Below are 23,589 nucleotides of genomic sequence, written 5' to 3' on the forward strand. Positions count from 1 at the left end.
CCTACTACTTGAATAGTTCTTTCCAGAATGTATTGGTAGAGATGGCATCCATGTCACTTGTAATAGAATTAGGTATCCCATGTACGTGGACAATATTATCCATAAAGAGCTGAGGTACGTGAGTTGTAGTGTAAGGATGCGCCAGAGGTATGAAATGGACATACTTTGAAAAATGATCAACCACTACAAAGATAACGGATTTTCCGGATGATGAGGGAAGGCCATCTATGAAGTCCATGAAAATATCAGACCAAACTTGCGATGGCATCTGAAGTGGTTGGAGCAACCCAGCTGGACTTAATGATTCAGCTTTATTCCATTGACAAATCTGACAAGCCGCCACATAATCGGCTATACTGCGCTTCATACCCCTCCAATAAAATTCCAGACTTATCTAGAAATATGTGTTTTGTCGGCCCTCATGTGTATTGTCATGGAAGGAGGCTAAAATATTGTGAATCAGTGGTGACGTGTGGTGTAGAAAGATCCAGTTTTTAAAGAGGACCAGATTATCCTGAACCGTCTAATGGTTTGCCGCTATTCCCTGCTGGATCTCATGATATAAAGCAGTAATTTTTGGGTACTGTAGTGTCTCTTCCGTATAGAATCCAACAAGAGAGCTCTGAGCTGACTTATGGCATGTAATTGCAGCTCTGGAATGTCCTGGCGAGATAAAGCATCAGCCCCCACATTCAAACTCCCAGGTTTATACTCCACAGTAAAGTCAAACCCCATAAGTTTACTTAACCAATGCTACTGCAGTGAGGTAGTGAGGCGCTGCTCAAGTAGATACTTGAGGCTGCAATGATCGCTGCAAATCAGAAATGGGTGCCCCCAGAGATAAGGCTGCCAATGTTGTATGGCTTTCACTAATACGATTAGTTCCCTCTCATAAGCTGCTAACTTGTGGTGGTGTTGGCCAAGTTGGCGGATAAAATAAGCAATTGGGTGTCCCTGTTGGTTTAACACTGCACCAATACAGCCTCCCGAAGCATCACATTCCACCACAAATGACTCATTAAATTCCGGTAGCTGAAAAACTGGATATGATGATAAGGCCTCTTTCAACTGCTGAAAGGAATGAGCCACTGTCTTGGACTAGGTGAAGGCATTTTTCTTGAATAGGTTGTTGAACGGTGCAACAATCTAGGCATAGCTGTAAATAAATTTCCTGTAATACCTAGCTAGGCCCAAAAATTCCCTTAATGTTGTAATGGATGTGGGAGGAGGCCCATCTGTGACGGCCTGTATCTTACTCTGGTCGACCTTCACCCCAATTGCTGAAATAACGTGGCCCAAGTATGCCACTTCTGAGGTTCCCATAGAACATTTGGACTCATTTAAAACCAAATGATGTGAGCGGATAAGAGTAAATACCTGGTGAAGGTGTTGAAGATGCTCTTCCCAACTGTTGCTATATACCAAAATATCATCGAAAAATACCAAAACGTATTTCCTCAAGAGAGAGGAAAATACCTCATTCATGAGGGCCTAAAATGTGGAAGGTGCATTTGAGAGACCAAATGGCATTACGAGGAACTAGAAATGCCCGTGGTGAGTGCAGAACGCTATTTTCTCCACATTTGATTGATGAACTCGGATTTGATGATAGCCAGATTACAAATCGAGCTTGGTAAAAATAGTACCACCATGTAACTCATCTAGCAACTCGTCCTCCACTGGGATGGGAAATTTGTCTTTAATGGTATGCGCATTGAGTTTCCTGTAATCCACACAAAACCTCCACGACTTATCATGCTTGCGAACCAGTAATACCAGTGAGGAAAAAGGAGACCTGCTGGGCTGAATAATCCCCTGGGCTAGCATCTTTTGGCACTGCCTTTCAATCTCATCCTTCTTTAAGTGGGAGTAACGATAAGGACGCACCACTATAGGTTCAGTGCCCGTTTTCAAACTGATACGGTGATCACAGTGCCTAATTGGCGGTAGAGCGGTAGGTTCCTAAAAGATATCCTCAAGTCTATAAGTAATTGAGATAACTTATAGTTGTTCATGCTTTGGACCTGAACCACCTGAAGGGCGCAGGGAACTAGTGCCTGGGTGCCATGCAATTTAATCTGACGGTGGTTCTCTATAAAGGACATGGTCAGAGCCTGAAAATCCCATAATATTGGCCCCAACAGTTGTTGCCATTTAATTCCCAGTACCAAATCAAATCCGGACAGTGGTATCACTAGGAAATCTGCAATAAATGTGTCCCTCAATATCAAAAGTGTGTGGCTGGAGAGATGCCCACACTGGTAATTTTAGTCCCATTGGCTACTGATACGGAAAGGCCAGTCTATTGCTGGACTACTAACCCAAGTTGTTATGCTGCTGGTTGACTGATGAAATTATGTGTATTGCCAGAGTCAACTAAAGCAAGTAACTGTAGATGATGTAACTGGGTTTTAACCTACATGGTACTAGAACTGCACAGACCAGTCATGGCATGAAGGGAAATCCCTGGACCCTCTTGGTCTGTCTCCACAATCTCCTCCTCTGGTAGTATGTCTTCACAATCCTCCCACAGACATATACTGAATAATCTTTTGCATAGGTGACCTTCTACATATTGTTCATCACAGTTAAAATAAAGGCCCTTGGCCTGTCTGTGATCCATTTCTTGTCTGTTTAGTTTTTTGAAGTAAGGAGCTGGTGGATTCGAGTTAAAGCTGTCTGGGCTTGGTGCTGCACTGGCTCCAGAATGTGGAGGTCCATAATAAGGGGGTGGCACAGTGGCATTGTGCCTTCTTGGCCAAGCTTGTTTTCTGACCTGTGAATCCTTTAGAACACGCTGCTTATGCTCAATTGACCTGGCTAAATTCATAGCGTGGTCCAAATCTATAGGATCATGTAATTCAACTTCCAACCGTAGAGCTTCTGTCAAACCAGCAATAAAAATATGAACATACTGGGTGTGACTGACAAACTCATTAACGGGGGCCAACCATTCCTAGAAGGTCTTTTGATGCACCTCTAGTGATCCAGTCTGCTTATAATTGATTAATTTGCCCAATGGATTGCTACTAGCTAGAGGACCAAACCTCATCATGCATGATTGTCTAAAGGTTGACCAATCTTGAACCAATTGGTCATTTCGAATTGGTGGTACCATAGGAGCGCTTCATCGAGCATGTGGTAGGCGGCCAAATAAACTTTCTCATCCGCAGGTGTTTTTTGATGATAAAAGAATTGACCACACTTGGTAAACCAAATCAAGGGGTCCTTAGACCCATCATATGTAGGAAAGTCTAGTTTTAAATACCTAGGAACCGTATTTGGTCCCTGAGCGGCAGACCCCATATGGGGATTGTGATGTCGCATTGATGGTGGTGGAGGAGGTGGTGGGTGGTATTGATGGTGGTCGGCCGGTGGAGAGTAGGTTGTCGGCGGTTGTGCTCGTGTACCACTATCATCTTGTCGCCGAAGGAGGGCTTGGATGGCGGCATCCATGGATTTTATGGCCTCACGTAGGTCAGATGTTGTCTAACGCACCTCTTCTAGGGATTGAGCTTGAAGGCCTGTCCTCTGGCGATTATCTTCAATTAATTGCCTCAAATCCTCAGGACAAGAGGAATCCCCAAGGGTTGACCTATCTAATACCAAGATATTAGGTTCTTCTCGAGCCATGGATCAAGTCACCCTTCTTCCCTCTCTTCCCTCCATAATGATTCTTGATGCTGGATGAGGATTCATGTTCCTTGAACGTGGAATGATGGAAATAGGAATGGAATGATTGAGCTTTGAAGGACGTGCGACCTGGACCTCAGAGGGAGAATCCGACCTAGACCTCTAAGGGAGAATCTGACCTGTTTAATTCTAATTTCTCAATACTTTCTTTTCCTTCACCTTGACATCCCCATAAATAGGGTTGAGGACGGAAATACAAAATAGAATCATGGGTCAATTGGTTCACACCATATTACATCTAAACCAAACCAAACCAAATGAAATTACATTAAAAGTAAATTGACATAATTTAATTCCTATGCCTGTGGACAACTCGTGATGCTATGGAGTCCATAACACACTACCGATACCGAGCATGTCATGGGCATAATTTGAAAAATCCGTATACTAGTGGGGTGTGTTTTCCACTTTATGCAGAGGTATCATTTCTGTATTGAAATCATGCACATGCTCCTTATTCAAGATGCGACACAATTCAAGGCGAGTAAAAGAATACGCAACCAGTAGAATGAGCACGAAAAAAAAATTTCCGTCCCCACAACAGAAATTTTCCTATTGTTGACCGGTATCCCAAAATAGAGGTTGATTTTCCCCAATTTTAACACACCAAATTGAGGATTTCAAAGACTCACCTATGATAGTCATGGCGTGCAGAATAGAGATTGTGTTGGCCCCAACCTTTAGCTTCTTGCCAACGCTCGCCGGTCCAGATTTCTCCTCTGTCTGGCGCCACTATTGATTCATGCTGTAGTCGGCCAGAAGCAATAAACCGGTGACTATTCGAACAACTGGGGAAGATAAGCCTGCTGAGAAGCCTGGCTGAGCACATAATTTATGAAGAATGTGGTTGTACCGGCATGGAGGACATGAGGGGTCTCCATGGGAGGTGGAATCAAGCGACCCCGAGGCGAATCCCCATTCATGAGGTTCTTCGTCGCTGCATTGGCGCTCAAGCTCGCTTCAAATTCCCAGTGTTTGGGATGCGGTTTAGGCATATATCAGGAGATAGGGTTCCCAGAATTTTCTTCTTCCTCAACCCTAGTGTCCCCCTCCGCTTTCAGAACTGCCATGACTGCCATTGGAATGCCCGGCTCCTCGTGTTCGGACTTCCCATTTCTAGATTGCATCACTGGAATTCCCAGCTCGACACAACTCAACTCTGCATCTTTCGAAATGGCGACCATTTGTTGGAATTTTTTTTTGACTCTACTCGAATTCCAACAGCCTTTTTGCCCAATAAGCCGCTGTGTTTGAGGTGTCAGGCTCGGCGACTTGAGGTTGGCCGATGAACAACAACAACTGTTCCTCTGCGGCGACCTTCCTCTCTCGGATAATTTGATGAATTTCTGCGCATACTACTGCAATCTCCCTCTCCCAAATTATTTGATTGAGTACTGCGCATACTGCGGTGGCCTTCCTCTCATCAACGATCCATGAATTGCTCATTGTTCAGCTCTGATACTAAATGTTATGGTCCTAGAACTCCACAATGCGATTCATAGGGGAACTTGAAGAAGATAACAAAGAGGAGAAGAATCATAGGGGAAAACAAGGAGGAGGGGAGAAGGATTGACAGCGATGGATAACCCGGCTCTAAGGGAGTCCATAACCTACGGCTCTTGAAGGGAGTCCGCAACCTTGGGTTCCATGGGAATGCCGACCCTGGTTCATTGAGGAGAACACAGATCCTTTGTAACTTTCTGCTTATCTCTTTCTGTTAGGTTCTTCCCTTGCCATGGATCGAGTCACCCTTCTTTCCTCTCTTCCCTCCATGGATGCTCTTGACGTTGGAAGAGAATTCTTGTTTCTTGAATGAGTAATGGTTGAATTCAATTAGAACGAAGGAGCTTTGGAGGAAGCTCAACCTGGACCTCAGAGGGAGAATCCGACCTAGACCTCTGAGGGAGAATCTGACCTGTTTAATCTAATTTTCTCAATACTTGTCTCTCTTTTCCTTGACGTCCCCCTAAATAGGGTTGAGGACGGAAATACAAACTTGACCCATAGGTCAAGTGGTTCACGCCACATTACAACTGAACCAACCCAAAGTAAACCAAACCAAACAAAGTAAACCAACCGAATTGAAATTACATGAAAAGTAAATTGACATAATTTAATTCCTATGCCTATGGATAACTCGTGATGCAATGGAGTCCATAACATCACCCCTCTCTTTGGAGAAAGAGATTGTCCTCAAGCTTGAAGTATGGGTAGAGGGTGTGAAACGCCACTAATGGCTCCCATGTCGTGTCACTGGGGTCAGCATCTGCCCATTGCACTAAGATCTCCCAATCACCCTAAATACGACGAGCCTGTAATACCTGTGCCGGGGTAGAAAGGACACATCCCTCATGAAGTGGGGGCAGCGGGGTGTGCAGCAAAGGCGAATCACCTTGGAAGGCTTTAGTTGTGAGACATGAAAGACATTGTGAATTCTGGCCTCTAGCGGAAGCTGTAATCGGTAGGCCACTGTCCCAATGCGGTCAATAACCTGAAAGGGACCATAATATTTAAGAGAGAGCTTGTGACATTTGGAGGCTATCAACAACAGCTGCCTGGAGTGTTGGAGATGCAACCAAACATAATCTCCAGGAGAAAAGAAGACTTCCCAGTGCTTCCTGTCATAATATTTTTTCATAGAATGTTGTGCCTCTTGTAGATGAGTGCGTACCTCAGTGATGAATGTGTCTCTTTTGGCTAATGTTTGGTCCAAAGTGGCGACTTTAGAAGCCCCTGGTTCATATGAGAAAAGGCGGGGCGGTTCTCTACCATATACCACCTTGAATGCAGTTGTGCCGAGTGCGTTGTGGTAGGAGGTGTTGTAACAAAACTCAGCCCAGGCGAGCCACTTAACCCACCTCTTAGGTAAGTTCCCCATGAAACAGCGAAGATACATTTCAATGGTTCTATTGACGACCTCTGTCAGACCATCAGTCTGCGGATGGTAGGCTGAAGAAAAGGCTAACTTTGTGCCCTGTAGCTTGAAAAGTTCTTTCCAGAAGGTACTTGTAAAGATTGCATCCCTATCACTAGTAATTGAATTAGGCATCCCATGTAAGCGGACAATGTTATCCATAAAGAGCTGAGCGATCTGAGCTGCAGTGTAAGGATGCTCCAAAGGGATGAAGTGCCCATACTTAGATAAATGATCCACCACTACAAAGATAACAGATTTACCCGACGAAGAGGGAAGACCATCTATGAAGTCCATAGAAATATCAGACCAGACCTGTGATGGAAGTTGAAGTGGTTGGAGCAACCCAGCGGGACTTAATGTTTCAGCTTTATTCCGTTGACAAGTCTGACAAGCCGCCACATAATCGGCTATACTGCGCTTCATGCCCCTCCAATAAAATTCCCAGTTGATACGAAAATATGGTTTTTGTCGGCCCTCATGTGTACTGTTATGGAAGGAGGCTAAAATGCTGTTAATCAGAGGGGATGTGTGGTGTAGAAAAATTCTGTTTTTTTAAGAGGACCAGATTGTCCTAAACCCTCCAATTGTTTGCCGCTATCCCCTACTGGATGTCCTGACATAAGGCTATAATTTTCGGGTACTATTGTGCCTCTTTCCGTATAGAATCCAACAAGAGATCTCTAGGCTGATTGATGGCATCTAATTGCGGTTCTGGAATGTCCCGGCGAGATAATGCATCAGCCCCTACATTCAAACTTCCCGGTTTATACTCGAAAGAAAATTCAAACCCCATAAGTTTACTTAACCAATGCTATTGTGGTGAAGTAGTGAGGCACTGCTCAAGCAGATACTTGAGGCTGCAATGATTAGTGCGAATCAAAAAAGAACGTCCCCATAGATAAGGACGCCAATGTTGTATAGCTTTCGCCAATCCGATCAATTCCCTCTCATAACCTGCTAATTTGTGGTGGTGTTGTCCAAGTTGCCGGCTAAAATAAGCAATCGGGTGTCCCTGTTGGTGCAACACTGCTCCAATACCGCCCCCGAAGCATCACATTCCCTACAAATGACTCATCAAAGTCGGGGAGCTGCAAAACTGGGGCTGATGATAAGGCATCTTTCAATTGCTGAAAGGAATGAGCCGCTGTCTCTGACCAGGTAAAAGCATTTTTCTTGAGGAGGTTGTTGAGTGGAGCTGCAAGTTGGCCATCGCTACGAAAAAATTTTCTATAATATCCAGCTAGGCCTAAAAATCCTCTTAAGGCGGTAATGGATGTAGGAATACGCCAATCTATGACCGCCTGTATCTTACTCTAAGTCAACTTTCACCCCTGCTGCTGAAATAATGTGGCCCAAGTATGCCACTTCGGATGTGCCCATAGAACATTTGGAACGATTTAAAACCAAATGACATGAACGGATAAGAGAAAATACCTGGTAAAGGTGCTGAAGATGCTCTTCCCAACTGTTTCTATAGACCAAATTATAGTCGAAAAATACCAAAACGTATTTTCTCAAGAGAGGAAAATACCTCATTCATGAGGGCCTAGAAGGTGGAAGGCACATTTGACAGACCAAATGGCATTACGAGGAAATCAAAATGACTGTGTTGCATGCGGAACGCTGTTTTCTCCACATCTGATGGATGAACTCGGATTTGATGATAGCCAGATTTCAAATCGAGTGTAGTAAAAATAGTAGCTCCATGTAGCTCGTCTAGCAGCTCGTCCACCACTGGGATAGGAAATTTATCTTTAATAGTATGGGCATTGAGTTGTTGGTAATCCACACAAAACCTCCATGACTTATCGTGCTTGCAGACTAGTAATACCGATGAGGAAAAGGGAGACCTACTGGGCTGAATAATACCCTGAGCTAGCATCTTCTGGCACTGCCTTTCAATCTCATCCTTCTGTAAGTGGGGGTAACGATACAGATGCACCACTACAGGCTCAGTACCCGTTTTCAAATAGATACGGTGATCATAGTGCCTAATTGGCCGTAAAGCAGTAGGGTCTTGAAAGATATCTTCAAATCTATAAGTAAATGAGATAACATACAAGTGGCTGTGGACTGTACCTAGACAACCTGTAGTGCGCAGGGCAATGGTGCTTGTGTGCCATGCAATATAATCTGATGTTGGTCCTCTATAAAAGACATGGTCAGAGCTTGGAAATCCCATAGTATTGGCCCCAATAATTGTAGCCATTTAATTCCGAGTACCAAATCGAATCCTGACAGTGGAATCACCAGAAAATTTGCAACAAATGCATGTCCCTCAATATCAAAGTGTGTGGCTGGAGATATGTCTACACTAGTAATTTTAGCCCCATTGGCTACAAATACAGAAAGACCAGTCTGTTGCTGGACTACTAACCCAAGTTGTTCTACCGCCTGTTGACTGATGAAATTATGTGTACTGCCCAAGTCAACTAAAGCCAGTAATTGTAGATGATGTAATTGGGCTTTCACCTGCATTGTGCTTGAACTGCGTAGACCAGTCATAGCATGAAGGGAAATCTCTGGACCTTCTTGGTCAGTTTCCACAATCTCCTCCTCAGGTAGTGTTTCATCTCCATCCTCCCACAGACATATACTGAATAAGCATTTGTAGTGGTGACCAATGACATATTGTTCATCACAGTTAAAACAGAGGCCCTTGGCCTTTCTCTGCTCCATTTCTTGTCTGGTAAGTTTTTTGAAGTAAGGAGCAGGTGGAGCCGAATTAGAGATGTCTGGGTGTGGGGTTGCACTGTCTCTAGACTGTGAAGGTCCATAGGAATAGCTTGGTGCTGAGGCTTTTTGCCTCCCTGGCCAAGCTGGTTTTCTGACCAGTGACTCCTTTAGAACACGCTACTTGTGCTCAATTGCCTTGGCTAAATTCATAGCATGGTCTAAATCTGTAGGACCATGTAATTCAACTTCCAGTCTCAAAGCTTTTGTCAAACCTGCAATAAAAATATGAACATACTGTGTGTGACTAACAAACTGGTTTTCTCGGGCTAACCTCTCCTGGAAGGTCTTTTGATGCACCTCTAGTGCTCTAGTTTGTTTGTAATTGATTAATTCTCCCAATGGATTGCTACTAGCTGGAGGACCAAATCTCATCATGCAAGACTGTCTAAAGGTTGCCCAATCCTGAACCAATTGGTCATTTTGGAATTGGTGGTACCTTAGAAGTGCTTCATCGAGCATGTGGTAGGCGGCCAAATACATTGTGTCATCCGCAAGTGTTTTTTGATGATAAAAGAACTGATCACACTTTGCTAACCAAATCAAAGGGTCCTTAGACTTGTCATACGTAGGAAAGTCAAGTTTTAAATACCTGGGCACAATGTTTGGTCCTTGAACGGCAGGCCCCAGATGGGGATGGTGTTGACGCATTGATGGTTGTGGGGGTGATGGTGGGTGGAATTGATGGTGGTCGGCCGGTGGAGAGTAAGCAGCCAGTGGTTGTGCTCATGTATCATTGTCCTCTTGTCGCTAGAGGAGAGCTTGGATGGCAGCATCCATTGATTTTATTGCTTCACGCAAATCAGAGGTTGTCTGATGCACCTCTTCTAGGGACTGAGCCTGACTATCTGTCCTCTGTCTAGTATCTTCCACGAACTGTCTCAAATCGTTAGGGGAAGAGGAATCCCAAAGGGTGGACCTATCTGATACCAAGATGTTAGGTTTTTCCCTTGCCATGGATCCAGTCACCCTCCTTTCCTCTCTTCCCTCCATGGATGCTCTTGACGTTGGAAGAGAATTCTTGTTTCTTTAACGAGTAATGGTTGAATTCAAATGAGAATGAAGGAGCTTTGGGGGAAGCTCAACCTGGACCTCAGAGGGAGAATCTGACCTATTTAATCTAATTTTCTCAATACTTGACTCTCTTTTCCTTGACGTCCCCCTAAATAGGGTTGAGGACAGAAATACAAAGTTGACCCATAGGTCAAGTGGTTCACACCACATTACAACTGAACCAACCCAAAGTAAACCAAACCAAACAAAGTAAACCAACCGAATTGAAATTACATGAAAAGTAAATTGACGTAATTTAATTCCTATGCCTATGGATAACTCGTGATGCTATGAAGTCCATAACACTTTCATTCCATGACGTCCCTTAAATAGGGCTGATCCTTTCAACGTTTCAGAGAGAATTACAATTTTGCCCCTCTATGGCGTTTAACATGAAAATAAACTAAATGACTACATAACTAACTCAGTTAGAGTAATTGACTCAGCCATGGTCTCCCAGCCTGACTCGGCTCACGATTTGGTCCATAACATTCACATACGGAAACCTTGTTACGAATTCTCCTTCCTCTAAATGATAAGGTTCAGTGGACTTCTCACGATGTCATCGGTGGCAAACCACCCATTTCGCCACGATCCGAACATTTCATAAGATCATTCAATCAGTAGGAGCGATGGGCGGTGTGCACAAAGGGTAGGGACGTAGTCAATGTGAGCTGATGACTCACGCTTACTTGGAATTCCTCATTGAAGACCAACAATTACAATGATCTATCCCCATCACGATGAAATTTTCAAAGATTACCCGGGCCTGTGGGCCAAGGCTATAGACTCATTGAATACATTAGTGTAGCGTGCATGTGGCCCAGAACATCTAAGGGCATCACAGACATGTTATTGCCTCAAACTTCCATGGCCTAAACGGCCATAGTCCCTCTAAGAAGCTGGCCGTGGAGGGTCACCTCCACATAGTTAGTTAGAAGGTTGAGGTCTTGTTCGTTAATAGAATTAACCAGATAAATTGCTCTGCCAGCTAAGAATTGCCATGGACCACCACCCACAGAATCAAGAAATGGCTCTCAGTCTGTCAATCCTTACTATGTTTGGACCTGGTAAGTTTCCCCGTGTTGAGTCAAATTAACCCGCAGGCTCCACTCCTGGTGGTTCCCTTCCGTCAATTCCTTTAAGTTTCAGCCTTGCGACCATACTCTCCCCAGAACCCAAAAACTTTGACTTCTCATAAGGTGTCGCCGGAGTCCTAAAAGCAACATCCGCCACTACCTGGTCGACATCGTTTATGGTTGAGACTAGGATGGTATCTGATTGTCTTCGAGCCCCCAACTTTCATTCTTGATTAATGAAAACATCCTTGGTAACTTCTTTCGCAGCTGTTAGTCTTTCATAAATCCAAGAATTTCACCTCTGACTGTGAAATACGAATGCCCCCGACTGTCCCTGTTAATCATTACTCCGATCCCAAAGGCCAACACAATAGGACCGAAATCATGTGATGTTATCCAATGCTAATGTATCCAGAGCATAGGTTTTCTTTGAGCACTCTTATTTCTTCAAAGTAACAATACCGAAGGTACGACCCAGCCAATTAAGGCCAGGAGCACATCGCCAGTAGAAGGGACGTGTCGACCTATGCACACTGCGAGGCGAACCGATTGACCCAACCCAAGGTCCAACTACGAGCTTTTTAACTGCAACAACTTAAATATACGCTATTGGAGCAAGAATTACCACGGTTGCTAGCACCAAACTTGCCCTCCAATAGATCCTCGTTAAGGGATTTAGATTGTACTCATTTGTTATGGTCCCAGATCCCACAAGGCATTTCGCAGGGAAGAAGAAGGAAGAGAAGCAAATCAAGCTCGAAGGGAAGCTTGAAACCCTGGGTTCATTGAAGAGAACACCGATCCTTGGGTTCGTTTTAGAAGAACGCCCATCCTGATTTTTTTGAAATTCTGCTTATCCATTTCATTAAATGTCATCCCTTAAATAGGGCTCATGTCCACAAGGTTCAAGAGAAAATTACATTTATGCCCCTACATGGCATTTAACTTGAAAATAAACTAAACGACTATGTAACTGACTCAATCAGAGTAATTGACTCAGTTGTGGTGCCTCTGCCTCACTCGGCCGACTATTGGGTTCATAACATCATTCCAATTATGTTAAGCACCTAGCCAATACTACCCAAAAGACCGGATTGTTAGGAGCGGAAGACATAGGTACTTAACCCGGGACCCTAATAGTACCCCGCCCTTCCCTGAGCCGATGACCGCGAAGGCTACCACAACAGAGCAATTGGAGCCGGGTCGAACCCGGGTCAGTCCCCGTGCGTGACCACCCGTATCCATTTTTGGGGGCGCCAGGATTCGAAGTCGGGACGCAACGCTAGCTCTGACACTAAATGTTAAGCACCTAGCCAATACTACCCAAAAGACCGGCCTGTTAGGAGCGAAAGACATAGGTACTTAACCCAGGACCCTAACAAATTACCAGACTCTAAGAGCCTGGTATTGTTATTTATTGTCACTACCTCCCCATGTAAGGATTGGGTAATTTGCGCGACTGCTGCCTTCCTTGGATGTGGTAACCGTTTCCCAGTCTCCCACTCAGGTAGCATCCGTCCGCAACCACGACGTTGCGACCCCACCGGCACTCCACGCATGTGAAAGGCCACAAGGTATCGATGATCGAGAGCAAGGCACCGAAGCAAGAAGGGGCAATCGCCGCCAAACCACAGTCCCGCAGGACTTCGTAATCCACTTGGGTCCAAAACACACAAGAGTCTGATGCTCCAAGCCACGCAACGCACAAGGCTGGGGCCAGGAAGCAAAAAGACAGGCCAGTTCTTGCCTCAAACCTATCGAGTAGGTCCAAAGGCAGGTTCCAAACCGAATCACACAACCAAAATACCACATCAAGGTAGCAAACAAGCAACCAAAAATCCCTCCAATTATGCAAACAACAATCGAGGGGACCACCATTGGGCGGGTGAAGGGTGGTGCACATGCGGTTGGTGACTCGAATGGTAAGGAGCACCACATGGGCAAATCCAACATTCGCCACTCACACATGTCACGACCCACGCATGGAACACCAACCCGCGCATGACCTAGAAGCATGGCGTATAAGCAAACCGGGCAAGCAGGCCAATGATATGAGACGTTACACCGTATGGTCCTGCAAAAGAACGTGCAAACAAGAGAACACAACTAGAAGGAACACGAGAGGCGAACACAAGTTTGATGAGGGCAGTAAGCATCCGGGGGCAATAGATACACTAAAGGGGCCAAGAGCTAGGAACATGTCTGGGAAAATGGACAAGAAGTTGCAACTCCCCTAAACAAAAGAGGTTAGCAAAACCCCCATGCCCACAAGGTTTCACCAAAGTGCCCGTACCGTCGTATGCAGTAACCTGTAGAAACGAGATATGGCCAACATAGGAGCAGTGATAGATGCCATATTTTGACATGAGAACTAGGTTAATTATAATAGAATAACCTTTATAATTGTATTATAGGTGGTTACTTATCGGTTTTCAAATGAAATGAGCATTTATTGAATTTGGCATTAATCACTGTCGATATTGCATATTTCTCTCTCCTGAATTATATTTCATTATTTTTTAGTCTTATTTCTTCCTGAAATGCTTTTTATAGATTCAATTATGGAATTTCAGGAGAATTTGGGTGGAGAAGAAGATATTTACCAAAATGCCCTTAGTGAAATGGAGGTAATTTCTAGGGCAAATCGTTTTAAAATAAGAAAATCATATTTAAAGAGAAGAGGAGCGTGAAGAGAAGGGGAGCGTGAAGAGAAGAGAAACAGAGACCAAAAGAGAGGACTTTGACCGGAAATAGGGGAGGATCCGATAGGCACAGATTACGATAGGCAACAGGAGCTAATCAACCAGGCGCCTTGGGGGCAATGGTGACAAGGGACTGGGAACTCGGCCCGAAGAGGGCAGTAGGCACCTAGGAGCAAAACAAAAATGAAAGGGGACGAGGGAGGGGCACAGGTGCACCGAAATTGGCACCAAGAAGCAAAGCTCGCCTACATAGGAGGTCAACAAAACCCATGCACATAGGTGGTTTCGCCAAAATGTCAATGAGATGGCATGTCCACCCACCTTGTCTTCATCAACAAATGCGACAACAGAGATACACAAGGATGCAACACACGCACCGGGAGAAGAGGGGCATACGCGTGCACGAGACACAAAAAATGGGGATCACCTACCTAGGAGAACGCAAAAACCTAGTCGACAAGGAGATTTTGCCAAAGTGCCTCTACAGTTACACAAGGGCGACACACGTGCACCTGGCCTACTGGCGTGAGTAGAGGGCCTGCTTCCCATGTGCACGCTTGGCCAGACGCCTGCGCCCACGTGCATTTCACTTGCCGACGGCCCAGGCGCTCTTGACTTGTTGCCATCATGCATAGGCTAGGCCAGCCGTCCGCACGCCTACGTATTTTTCACCTGCCGCCCACGCACCTTCGTTTGGCCAGCCATCTGCGCGTGCTCACTTTTCGCGTGCCATCCACGTGCCAGCACGCGGTAACTTTGCATACCAGATGGACGGGCCCAAGCAGCCTGGCGTCCTGGGGCATATGTGTTTGGGGAATGAAGCTCGTTGTTCGAGGAGGGCAGTAGGTGCCTGGGAGTGACACGAACTCAAAAGGGGACGAGAGGCGGGTGCACAGGTCTAGTGAGATAGGACGAGCTCATGGCTTGCCATTGCCAGCACACGTGAACATGAACGTGAAAAAGGAGAAAGAGGGGCATATGCGTGGGCGACACAAAAAAATTGGGTCACCTACCTAGGCGGACGCAAAAATCCTGTCTGCCAAGAGGTTTTGCCAAAGTATCTGTAATGTCACACAGGGACAATAACACAAGCATGGCTTATTGCCACGTGTGCAGGGGCTTACAAATGCATGCCCTGGTGGCCTGGCTGCCAGCCGGCAACGGTGCACGGGGTTGGGGGCCCACTGTTCAGGTAAGGCAATAGATGCCCGAGGGGCACAGGAACATGAAAGGGGACAAGAGCGGGGCAATGGTCCATAGAGATGAGCCATGCATGAGGCTTGTGTTCGCCGACACGCGTGAACGCAGACGCGTACAAGGCCAAGGATGGCACTCACGTGTTTGTGTTGTCAAAGAGGGGAGAGAGCGCGAGAAACACAAAAAAGAGGTCACCTACCTAGGGGGGCGCAAAAAATTGCTTCGGCCACGTGGTTTCACCAAAGTGTCTGTATTGTCATAAGGCTCACACGTGCGTAACCCCATCGCACACCAGGACCCCTTCCCGGGCGCGGGCGCATGCCTGGCACCATGCCCGTGCGCACACGCACGTCTGCCCCCGCCCCCCCGCCCCCACGCATGCACTTGGCACCTATTCACCTAGGCGCCTTTTCAAATTTTCCCATGTGCGCCTGACCGCCTTTCCGAATGTTCAAATATTCCCCTGGGCGCCTGTTCGCCAGTGCACCTGTGCCCCTGGGCTGCCTGGGAGCATCACTACTATGGCCCAAGGGGCTTCGAGGCATGGGGCTCCTGGGTCGAGTTTTTTTCTCGGGACCAAGCGTCACGTTTCATGGCTTTGAGTTCTCGTTCTTTCGAGGCGTGCCCCCAGAGCTGAATCGAACAATGTTTCAGGCATGGAGGGAGGTGTTGGCGATGTGACTCGTCATTATGGTCGGCAAAGGTGGATGGGTAGGGTTGGAGGGGCAGCGGATGGCTACTTGTTGGGCATGGCAGTTGCCAAGACGGCCAGGTATGAGTCACGGGCTTAAGCACCTTCCATTTTTGGGGCTAGTTGATTCGACATGTGAGTTGTTACACACTCCTTACCGGATTATGACTTTCATGATCGCCGCCCTGCTGTTTTAATTGACCAATACCCTTTGTGGGTTCTAGGTTAGTGCATAGTTGAGCACTGTATCCCAGCTTTTAGTTCATCCTGCATCGCTAGTTCTGCTTACCAAAGATGGCCTACTTAGAGCTCTCGATTCCGTGGCATGGCCCATGCATTAAGCAATCGTTCCATCCTATCTATATAAAGTTTGAGAATAGGTCGAGGGCATTGTGCCCCCGATGCCTCTAATCATTGGCTTTACCCAATAGAACTCGCATGTTGGGCTCCAGCTGACCATGGATTGAGTGATTTGACGATGGGAGAGGTCTTCTTTTAAATCGAGGGTAGAACTAGGACGCCGAGACCTTTCAGGTCTACCTATGGTGACGGGTTTGTGAGGAACATAGAATGGATTGGCTAATGTGAGAGAAGAGGAGAGATGAATTGGCGAGAATGAGGATAACCAGGCTCGTCAAAGGGAGTATGCACCTTGGGTTTCAGGGGAACGCCGACCCAAGTTCATTGAAGGAGAATGCAGATCCATTGTAACTTTCTTCTTTTTCCTTCCATTACTTCTCGATGGCCTCATAAAGCAAAGGCTCAAGCATAGAGTTTTGGATTATTACAATACTACTCTCATGGGCTCCTACTTGACATTAATCAATTTAAATGAACATAAACTGGCTAAGGTACTTCACTACTCCACTGAGTCACTAACTCGTCCGTGTCGCCTCTGAATTACTCGTTGTGCTACCGAGTCCACAACATCACTCCCCGCCTAGAAAACGAGTTTGTTTGCGAGCTCGAATGTAGGGCACGTTTGGCTAAATTTTCTAGCTGATGCCAATATATAGAGCTGCTTCTTCATCTTCACCTTGAAGGGCCTTAATGAAAAATATACACCAAATGTTTCATCTGACCACCCTACAGTGAAAATACCTTTGGCAGTTGCTAACGCCTGGGGTCCATTCCTGACAGAAGCATAGTGGCAGTTACACCATAAGTAACACCAGTCCAGATTGCACGTGACTGCATACAACAATCATCAACCTTACCAGTAGGAGTCATCCCATTTACTGCGCCCATCCTACCCCCTTTCACTTTCATCACATTAAATTCAAATATCTTCCGAAGAGCTCTCCTTATTTTACTTTCATTGAAGAGAGAAGGCAAGCCGACATAAGCAGTGTACCAGTCCAGCCAACAGATCTGCTTGAATAGATTTACAGTTGCCACTAGTCCCACTGTCTTAGTTGAGATATAACCCGTTCCACAGTTTAGCTTCAAAAACTGCTTTGCCTGTCTGAAATTTGCTCCTGCACCACTCAGCAAAAGACTTGTCACCAAGATGGTGTGCCATAGCAGCTGCAGCTTGCAATGCTGCAAGCCATAAGCACCCACAATAAGCACTTATACCATGAACAGTCCAAGCATCATATGTTTGGTCAGGAAAGCCATCATTTTCAATGAGCCCGTCTCCATCTCTGTCAAACTGCTCCATATACTCCATTGCAGCACGAGCTGCTGGCCAAACCTCAGCCCCAAAGGACATGTCTCCTGTGGCAGCAAAATCTCTGTAGATTTGAAGCACAAACTTAGGATTCAGGTCTTTCCACTGGTTTGTGTCATATATTTTGTAGTCATTCCCTGCACAAAATGAGGATCCAGCATGAAGGCTTATCTTTGAAGTGTTGGCCCATTGTTTCACAGTAGGTGTTGATGAAGCTGACTCTGAAGAAGACGAGCCATCAATAGAATGGCCAGGCAATGTGGTATGCATTAATTGCATTGAGGCCTTGATCTTGTCATGTGCTATTTTTTTCCTTGAAGAGCGAATAGGAGTTTATATGGTAGAACCAGAGGCAAGGTGGGTACTATTGCGAGATTCAGCATTCCTCTGCCCTAACGACACCACTGTCTCATTCTGGATGTTGCGTGCAAAGCAGGTATTACTGCCCTTGTAGTGTTCAGAGAGTCTGCCCGAGTTGATAATTTCAGCCTGATCCTGGATCACGAACTTCATGCACTCGGTTGGTGCAGCTGCTGTTTTTGAGAGTGCAGCAGAAATGTGTAACTAGTCTGGCATCAGTCCTTTTTCCTGCCTTTCCGTGAACTCGGTTGGCGGTTGCTCACCAAGCCCATTAATTCCGTTACAGAATAGGATAGTTTTGAGAGGAACGGGACACCGTCTTGGGACCTCACTAATCAATTGAGTTGCCTCAGTGATCCTTCCATCCTTGGCAGACATGGCAATTATACCTGTTCCAACAAAGACAACATATATCAGTGTTCTCATAACAGGCATTCGCAATTGTACAGAGCTCGGAATTGGGTGCTCCAAGGGAGTCAACATCTTAGTTGCTCTGTGGTATTTAAAAGTGGATATTTGTGCCCCTTTCTCATCCTTCTCTGCGAACCCAACAGCAAGCATGTGGGTTGACTGACCTCTTTCTTCCAGGGTCTCGGCTCGTTGCCATGCAGCAACTATTGCTGCTGCCGGTGGACTCCTGGCAGTAAGACCAGCCTTTTTGAAACCAGAAACTGGCAGTGCTGCAGCAAGTGGAAGTGTTTCCCTTGTGTTTGAGTTCAACATGTTAGTGGTACCGGCCATCTCAATTGGCACGAAGTCCACCCAGGACCCAACATTTGTCCGAATCTTGCTGAGGATTTCCACCTCTAGCGTGTATGGGACAGCAAACTCCTCGTTGGGTTTACTCTTGTTCTTGTCATAAGGTTCACAAGACGTATACCGGTGGTGTTCATTTTCCACTCGATTCAGAGGCATCGTTGTTTGTATGAATTCAATATAATCAAATGTTGGAAGTGGAACTGCAGATTCTGAATGGGCATCATACCTCTCTGTGCACACGGCATTTATGGCATCACCTAGATGTTTCTGAATCAACTCAATACCAACCTCACGCAGTCCAGTGGCAGTTGTTGAATGGGCCAGTGCCTTTGCAAGTAAAAGTTGGGTAGTACCTGGCTGTCCGTAGATGATCACATTCTGAGGTGGAGTAATTCAAATGGCTGCTGTTTGCTGCTCAACGGGAGCCTGCTCAGTGGCAACAGTATGCTCATGCTCCGCGTTCAACCTTCTATGCAAAGAAAGGCTAACTTCAGGCTCATGCTCTGCGTTCAACCTTCTATGCAAAGAAAGGCTAACTTCAGCCTTGCGCCCTTGGAACGTTAAGTGGTGGCCGGTTAGCTCGAAACTCATGGTTAAAGCGGCGAAATCCCACAAAATCGGTCCCACGTGTGGAGCCATTTAATTTTGAGAACCATATCGAATTTTCCTAGAGAGGTAATAAGAAATTCTGCCTTGAACTGATGACCTTCAATGGAAAACATCACAGCCTTGCTGATTCCATAACTTGGAAGTTTTTTCTCCATTAGCCACTGACAATGAAGTGGCTGGAAGAGGCTGCATTTGAAGTTGTAACTGTTGTGCCGCATTGAAGCTTATAAAATTATGGGTACTCCCAGAGTCAACCAGACTTAGGAAAGGTTGCTCATTGATGAGAACACCAAGTTGCATGGTGTTGGTGGATTGGAGGCCAGTAATGGCGTGGAGAGAAATTTACGGTTCTTTTTCTTCCTCCACTATCTCTGCACTCTCTGGGGCTTCCTCCTTGTCATCTTCTACTTCTAACAAAAAAAACTTCTGACATTGATGTCCAAAGGTGTACTTTTCCTCACAATTATAACATAAGCCTCGGGACCTTCTGTCTTCCATCTCTGCCCTGGACAATTTTCTGATGAGTGCCGGATGAGACAGACTGAGGTTGGGAGCTAGGGAGGGATTTGTAAAGGCACTTGAGTGCCAAGTGGATGTGGTGCCAGCAGTGGGCCTGCTATTTTGCCAATTTGTTCTACGGTTCTAAAATTTTTGTTTGGCCTCTAATGTTCTGACCAAGTTCATTGCTTTAGCCAAACCCGTCGGAGCAAGGAGCTTGTTGGGATCTTCCCGGGCCATGGATCTTGTCACCCTTCTTCCCTCTCTTCCCTCCAGATTGGCTATTGACGCTAGAAGAGAAATCTTGTTCTTGGAATGTGTAATGGTGGAAATGGATTGAGCCTTGAGGAGGCTTGACCTGGACCTCTGAGGGAGAATCCGACCTAGACCTCTGAGGTAGAATCTGACCTGGCTAAAACTAAATGATTCAATGCTTAACCTTCATTCAGCTCTTTGTCCCAATAAATAGGTTTTGGGGACGAAATTACAACTCAGACACATGGGTCACATGGTTCACACAAAATTACATTCAAACCAAACCAAACCAAATTCAACATACATGAAAAGGAAAATAGCATAATTTAATTCCTACATCTGTCGATAACTCGGGATGCTATGGAGTCCATAACATCACCCCCTCCTAGAGAAAGAGCTTGTCCTCAAGCTCGAAAGAGGGGTAGAGAGCCCTGAAAGTGGCTAAGGGCTCCCATGTAGTGTCAATGGGGTCAGAATCAGCCCACTGCACTAGAATCTCCCAATCGCCCTGAATGCAGCGAGCCTGTAACACCTACGTTGGAATAGAAAGGACCCGACCCTCATGTAGCGGTGGCAGAGGTGTGTGTAGGAATGGGGAGTCTCCCTGGAAGGCCTTCAATTGGGAGACGTTAAACACATTATGGATCTTGGCTTCTGGTGGAAGCTACAAGATGTAGGCGACTATGCCAATGCAGTCCAGCACCTGAAAGGGCCCATAATATTTCGGGGAGAGTTTGTGACATTTGGAGGCTGTCAGTGAAAGCTGTCGGTAATGTTGGAGACATAGCTACACATAATCCCCTGGAGAGAAGACGACATCCCGATGCTTCTTATCATAATAGAGTTTCATGGCCTATTGGGCCTCCTAGAGATGAGTGCGTACCTCATGGAGCATGGCGTCCCTTTCGGCTAAAGCCCGATCCAAGGTGGTGACCTTCAATGCATCTGGTTCATACAATAAAAGCCAAGGCGGATCTCTGCCATACACTACCTTGAACAGAGTAGTGCCGAGTGCGTTGTGGTATGATGTGCTATAGCAGAATTCGGCCCATGCCAACCACTGAACCCACCATTTAGGTGAGTCCCCCACAAAACAATGAAGATACATCTCAAGCGTCCTGTTGACCACCTCGGTCTGTCCATTAGTCTGTGGGTGGTAGGCGGAAGAGAAAGTCAATTTGGTGCCTTGCAGCTTAAAGAGTTCTTTCTAGAACATACTGGTGAAGATGGCATCCTTGTCACTGGTAATGGATGCAGGCACCCCATGTAACCGGACAATATTATCCATGAAGAGCCAAGCCACATGAGCTGTTGTGTAGGGATGCACCAAAAGGAGGAAATGGCCATACTTGGAGAAGCTGTCAACCACTACAAATATAAAAAAATTTCCTGAAGAGGTGGGAAGGCCATCAATGAAGTCTATAGAAATATCTGACCATACCTGTGACGGTAGCTATAGAGACTGGACTTAAGGATTCGGCCTTGTTTGTTAGGGTCCTGGGTTAAGTACCTATGTCTTCCGCTCCTAACAGGCCGGTCTTTTGGGTAGTATTGGCTAGGTGCTTAACATAGTTCCGTTGACAAGTCTGACAAGCTACCACATACTTTGTTACACTTCTCTTCATACCCTTCCAAAAAAATTCACAACTGAGGCGGAAATATGTTTTATGTCTTCCCTTATGTGTGGAAAGTGGTTAAGATGCTGGTAATGAGTGGCGAGGTGGGGTGCATAACAATCCTATTTTTGAATAGGATAAGTGTTATGGACTCTATAGCGTCACGAGTTACCAACAGGCATAGGAATTAATGAATGTGTTTTTCAATTTCCATGTAATTGTTTCTTGGTTTGGTTTTGTCTTTGGTTTGGGTTGGTTTAGCATTTATTGGTTTGAAACATTGACCCAAGAGGTCTTTAGGGTTTTGGACGTCCTCCACCCTATTTAAGGGGACGGCTAGGGTAATGAAGATTAGGAATTGAGTTCACTTTAGTTAACGTAATTTAGATAAACAGGTCAAGAGCTTCTTCAAGCTCTCTTCTGTTCCCCCAATTCTCCCTTCCGAAAATCACTTCCCTTCAACCCCTCATTCCATCTCAACGTCAAGCAAGGTAATGGAAGGAAGAGAAGAGAGGAGGGTGACAAGATCCATGGCTCGTGAGGATCCTAACAACATGGTATCAGACAGGTCCACCCTCGGTGATTCCTCTTCTCCAGAGGACATACGTCAAGTCCTTTCAGACCTTCAACAACGATCCACTCTTCAAGGTACTGAAATTTCTCACATCAATACTATCTTAAAAACTCTGGAATTATCTCTACAATCCATCCTCCAACAACTTGCTGCACTTCAAGCACCAACGCCACAACCAGCAACCAATTTTCCACCACAACCAGTTCCCCACCAACAATTCACGCCTCCACCAAATCCACCCCTGCGCCAACCAATGGGTTCAATGACCACTCACACACAAGCACCATCAACGGTTCCCAGGTACTTTAAACTTAGCTTTCCTACATATGATGACTCTAAAGATCCTTTACTGTGGTTCACGAAATGTGAACAATTCTTTTATCATCAACAAACGGTGGAAATGGACAAGGTTACTTTGGCCGCCTACCACATGCTCGATGAAGCGCTCATGTGGTTCCATCACTACCGAAATGTCCATTCCATTCAGGATTGGCTGCACTTTAAACATGCTTGCCAGTTAAGGTTCGGACCTCCAGCTAGCAGCAACCTAGTGGGGGAATTGATCAACTACAAACAGACCAGCACCTTAGAGGTTTACCAAAAAACGTTCCAAGAAAGGTTGGCCAGAGCTAGTGAATTTGTTCCTCCTCACCTACATGTTCAGATTTTTAATACTGGATTGACAGAGGCAGTCAGATTGGAAGTGGAATTACTGGGTCCGACAAATTTGGACTCCGCAATGAATTATGCTAGGGCTGTGGAGCACAAACAGAGAGTTCTAAAAGAGTCTTTACAAAGAAAACCATTTTGGCAAAATAGAATACAGGGCACTGCATCTGGTCCACGTTTTGGGTCCTCTGCCCCTAACCGAGCAGATCAGGCTACTAGTGTGCCTCCACACTCTATGCCACGTAAATTTTTGACTAAACTGGAAATGGATGCTCGAAAGGCAAAGGGCCTATGTTTTAATTGTGACAAACAATTCCTGCCCGGACATACCTGTAAACGTTTATTCAGTATTGAATTGTTGGAAGAAGATTCAGAAGAGCTTCTTGAAAATGAAATTGTTGAAGAGGTACAACAGGAAGCAGAGCTCTCCCTCCATGCCATGCATGGCCTGCGTAGTTCTAATACCATGCAGGTAAAGGCCACGTTACATCATCTCATGCTACTTGCTTTAG

This window comes from Aristolochia californica, unplaced genomic scaffold (assembly GCF_029961685.1).
Source record: "Aristolochia californica isolate CCGP_79_NKW_82.1479 unplaced genomic scaffold, dmAriCali1.0.hap1 SCAF_3, whole genome shotgun sequence".
Taxonomy (NCBI): domain Eukaryota; kingdom Viridiplantae; phylum Streptophyta; class Magnoliopsida; order Piperales; family Aristolochiaceae; genus Aristolochia; species Aristolochia californica.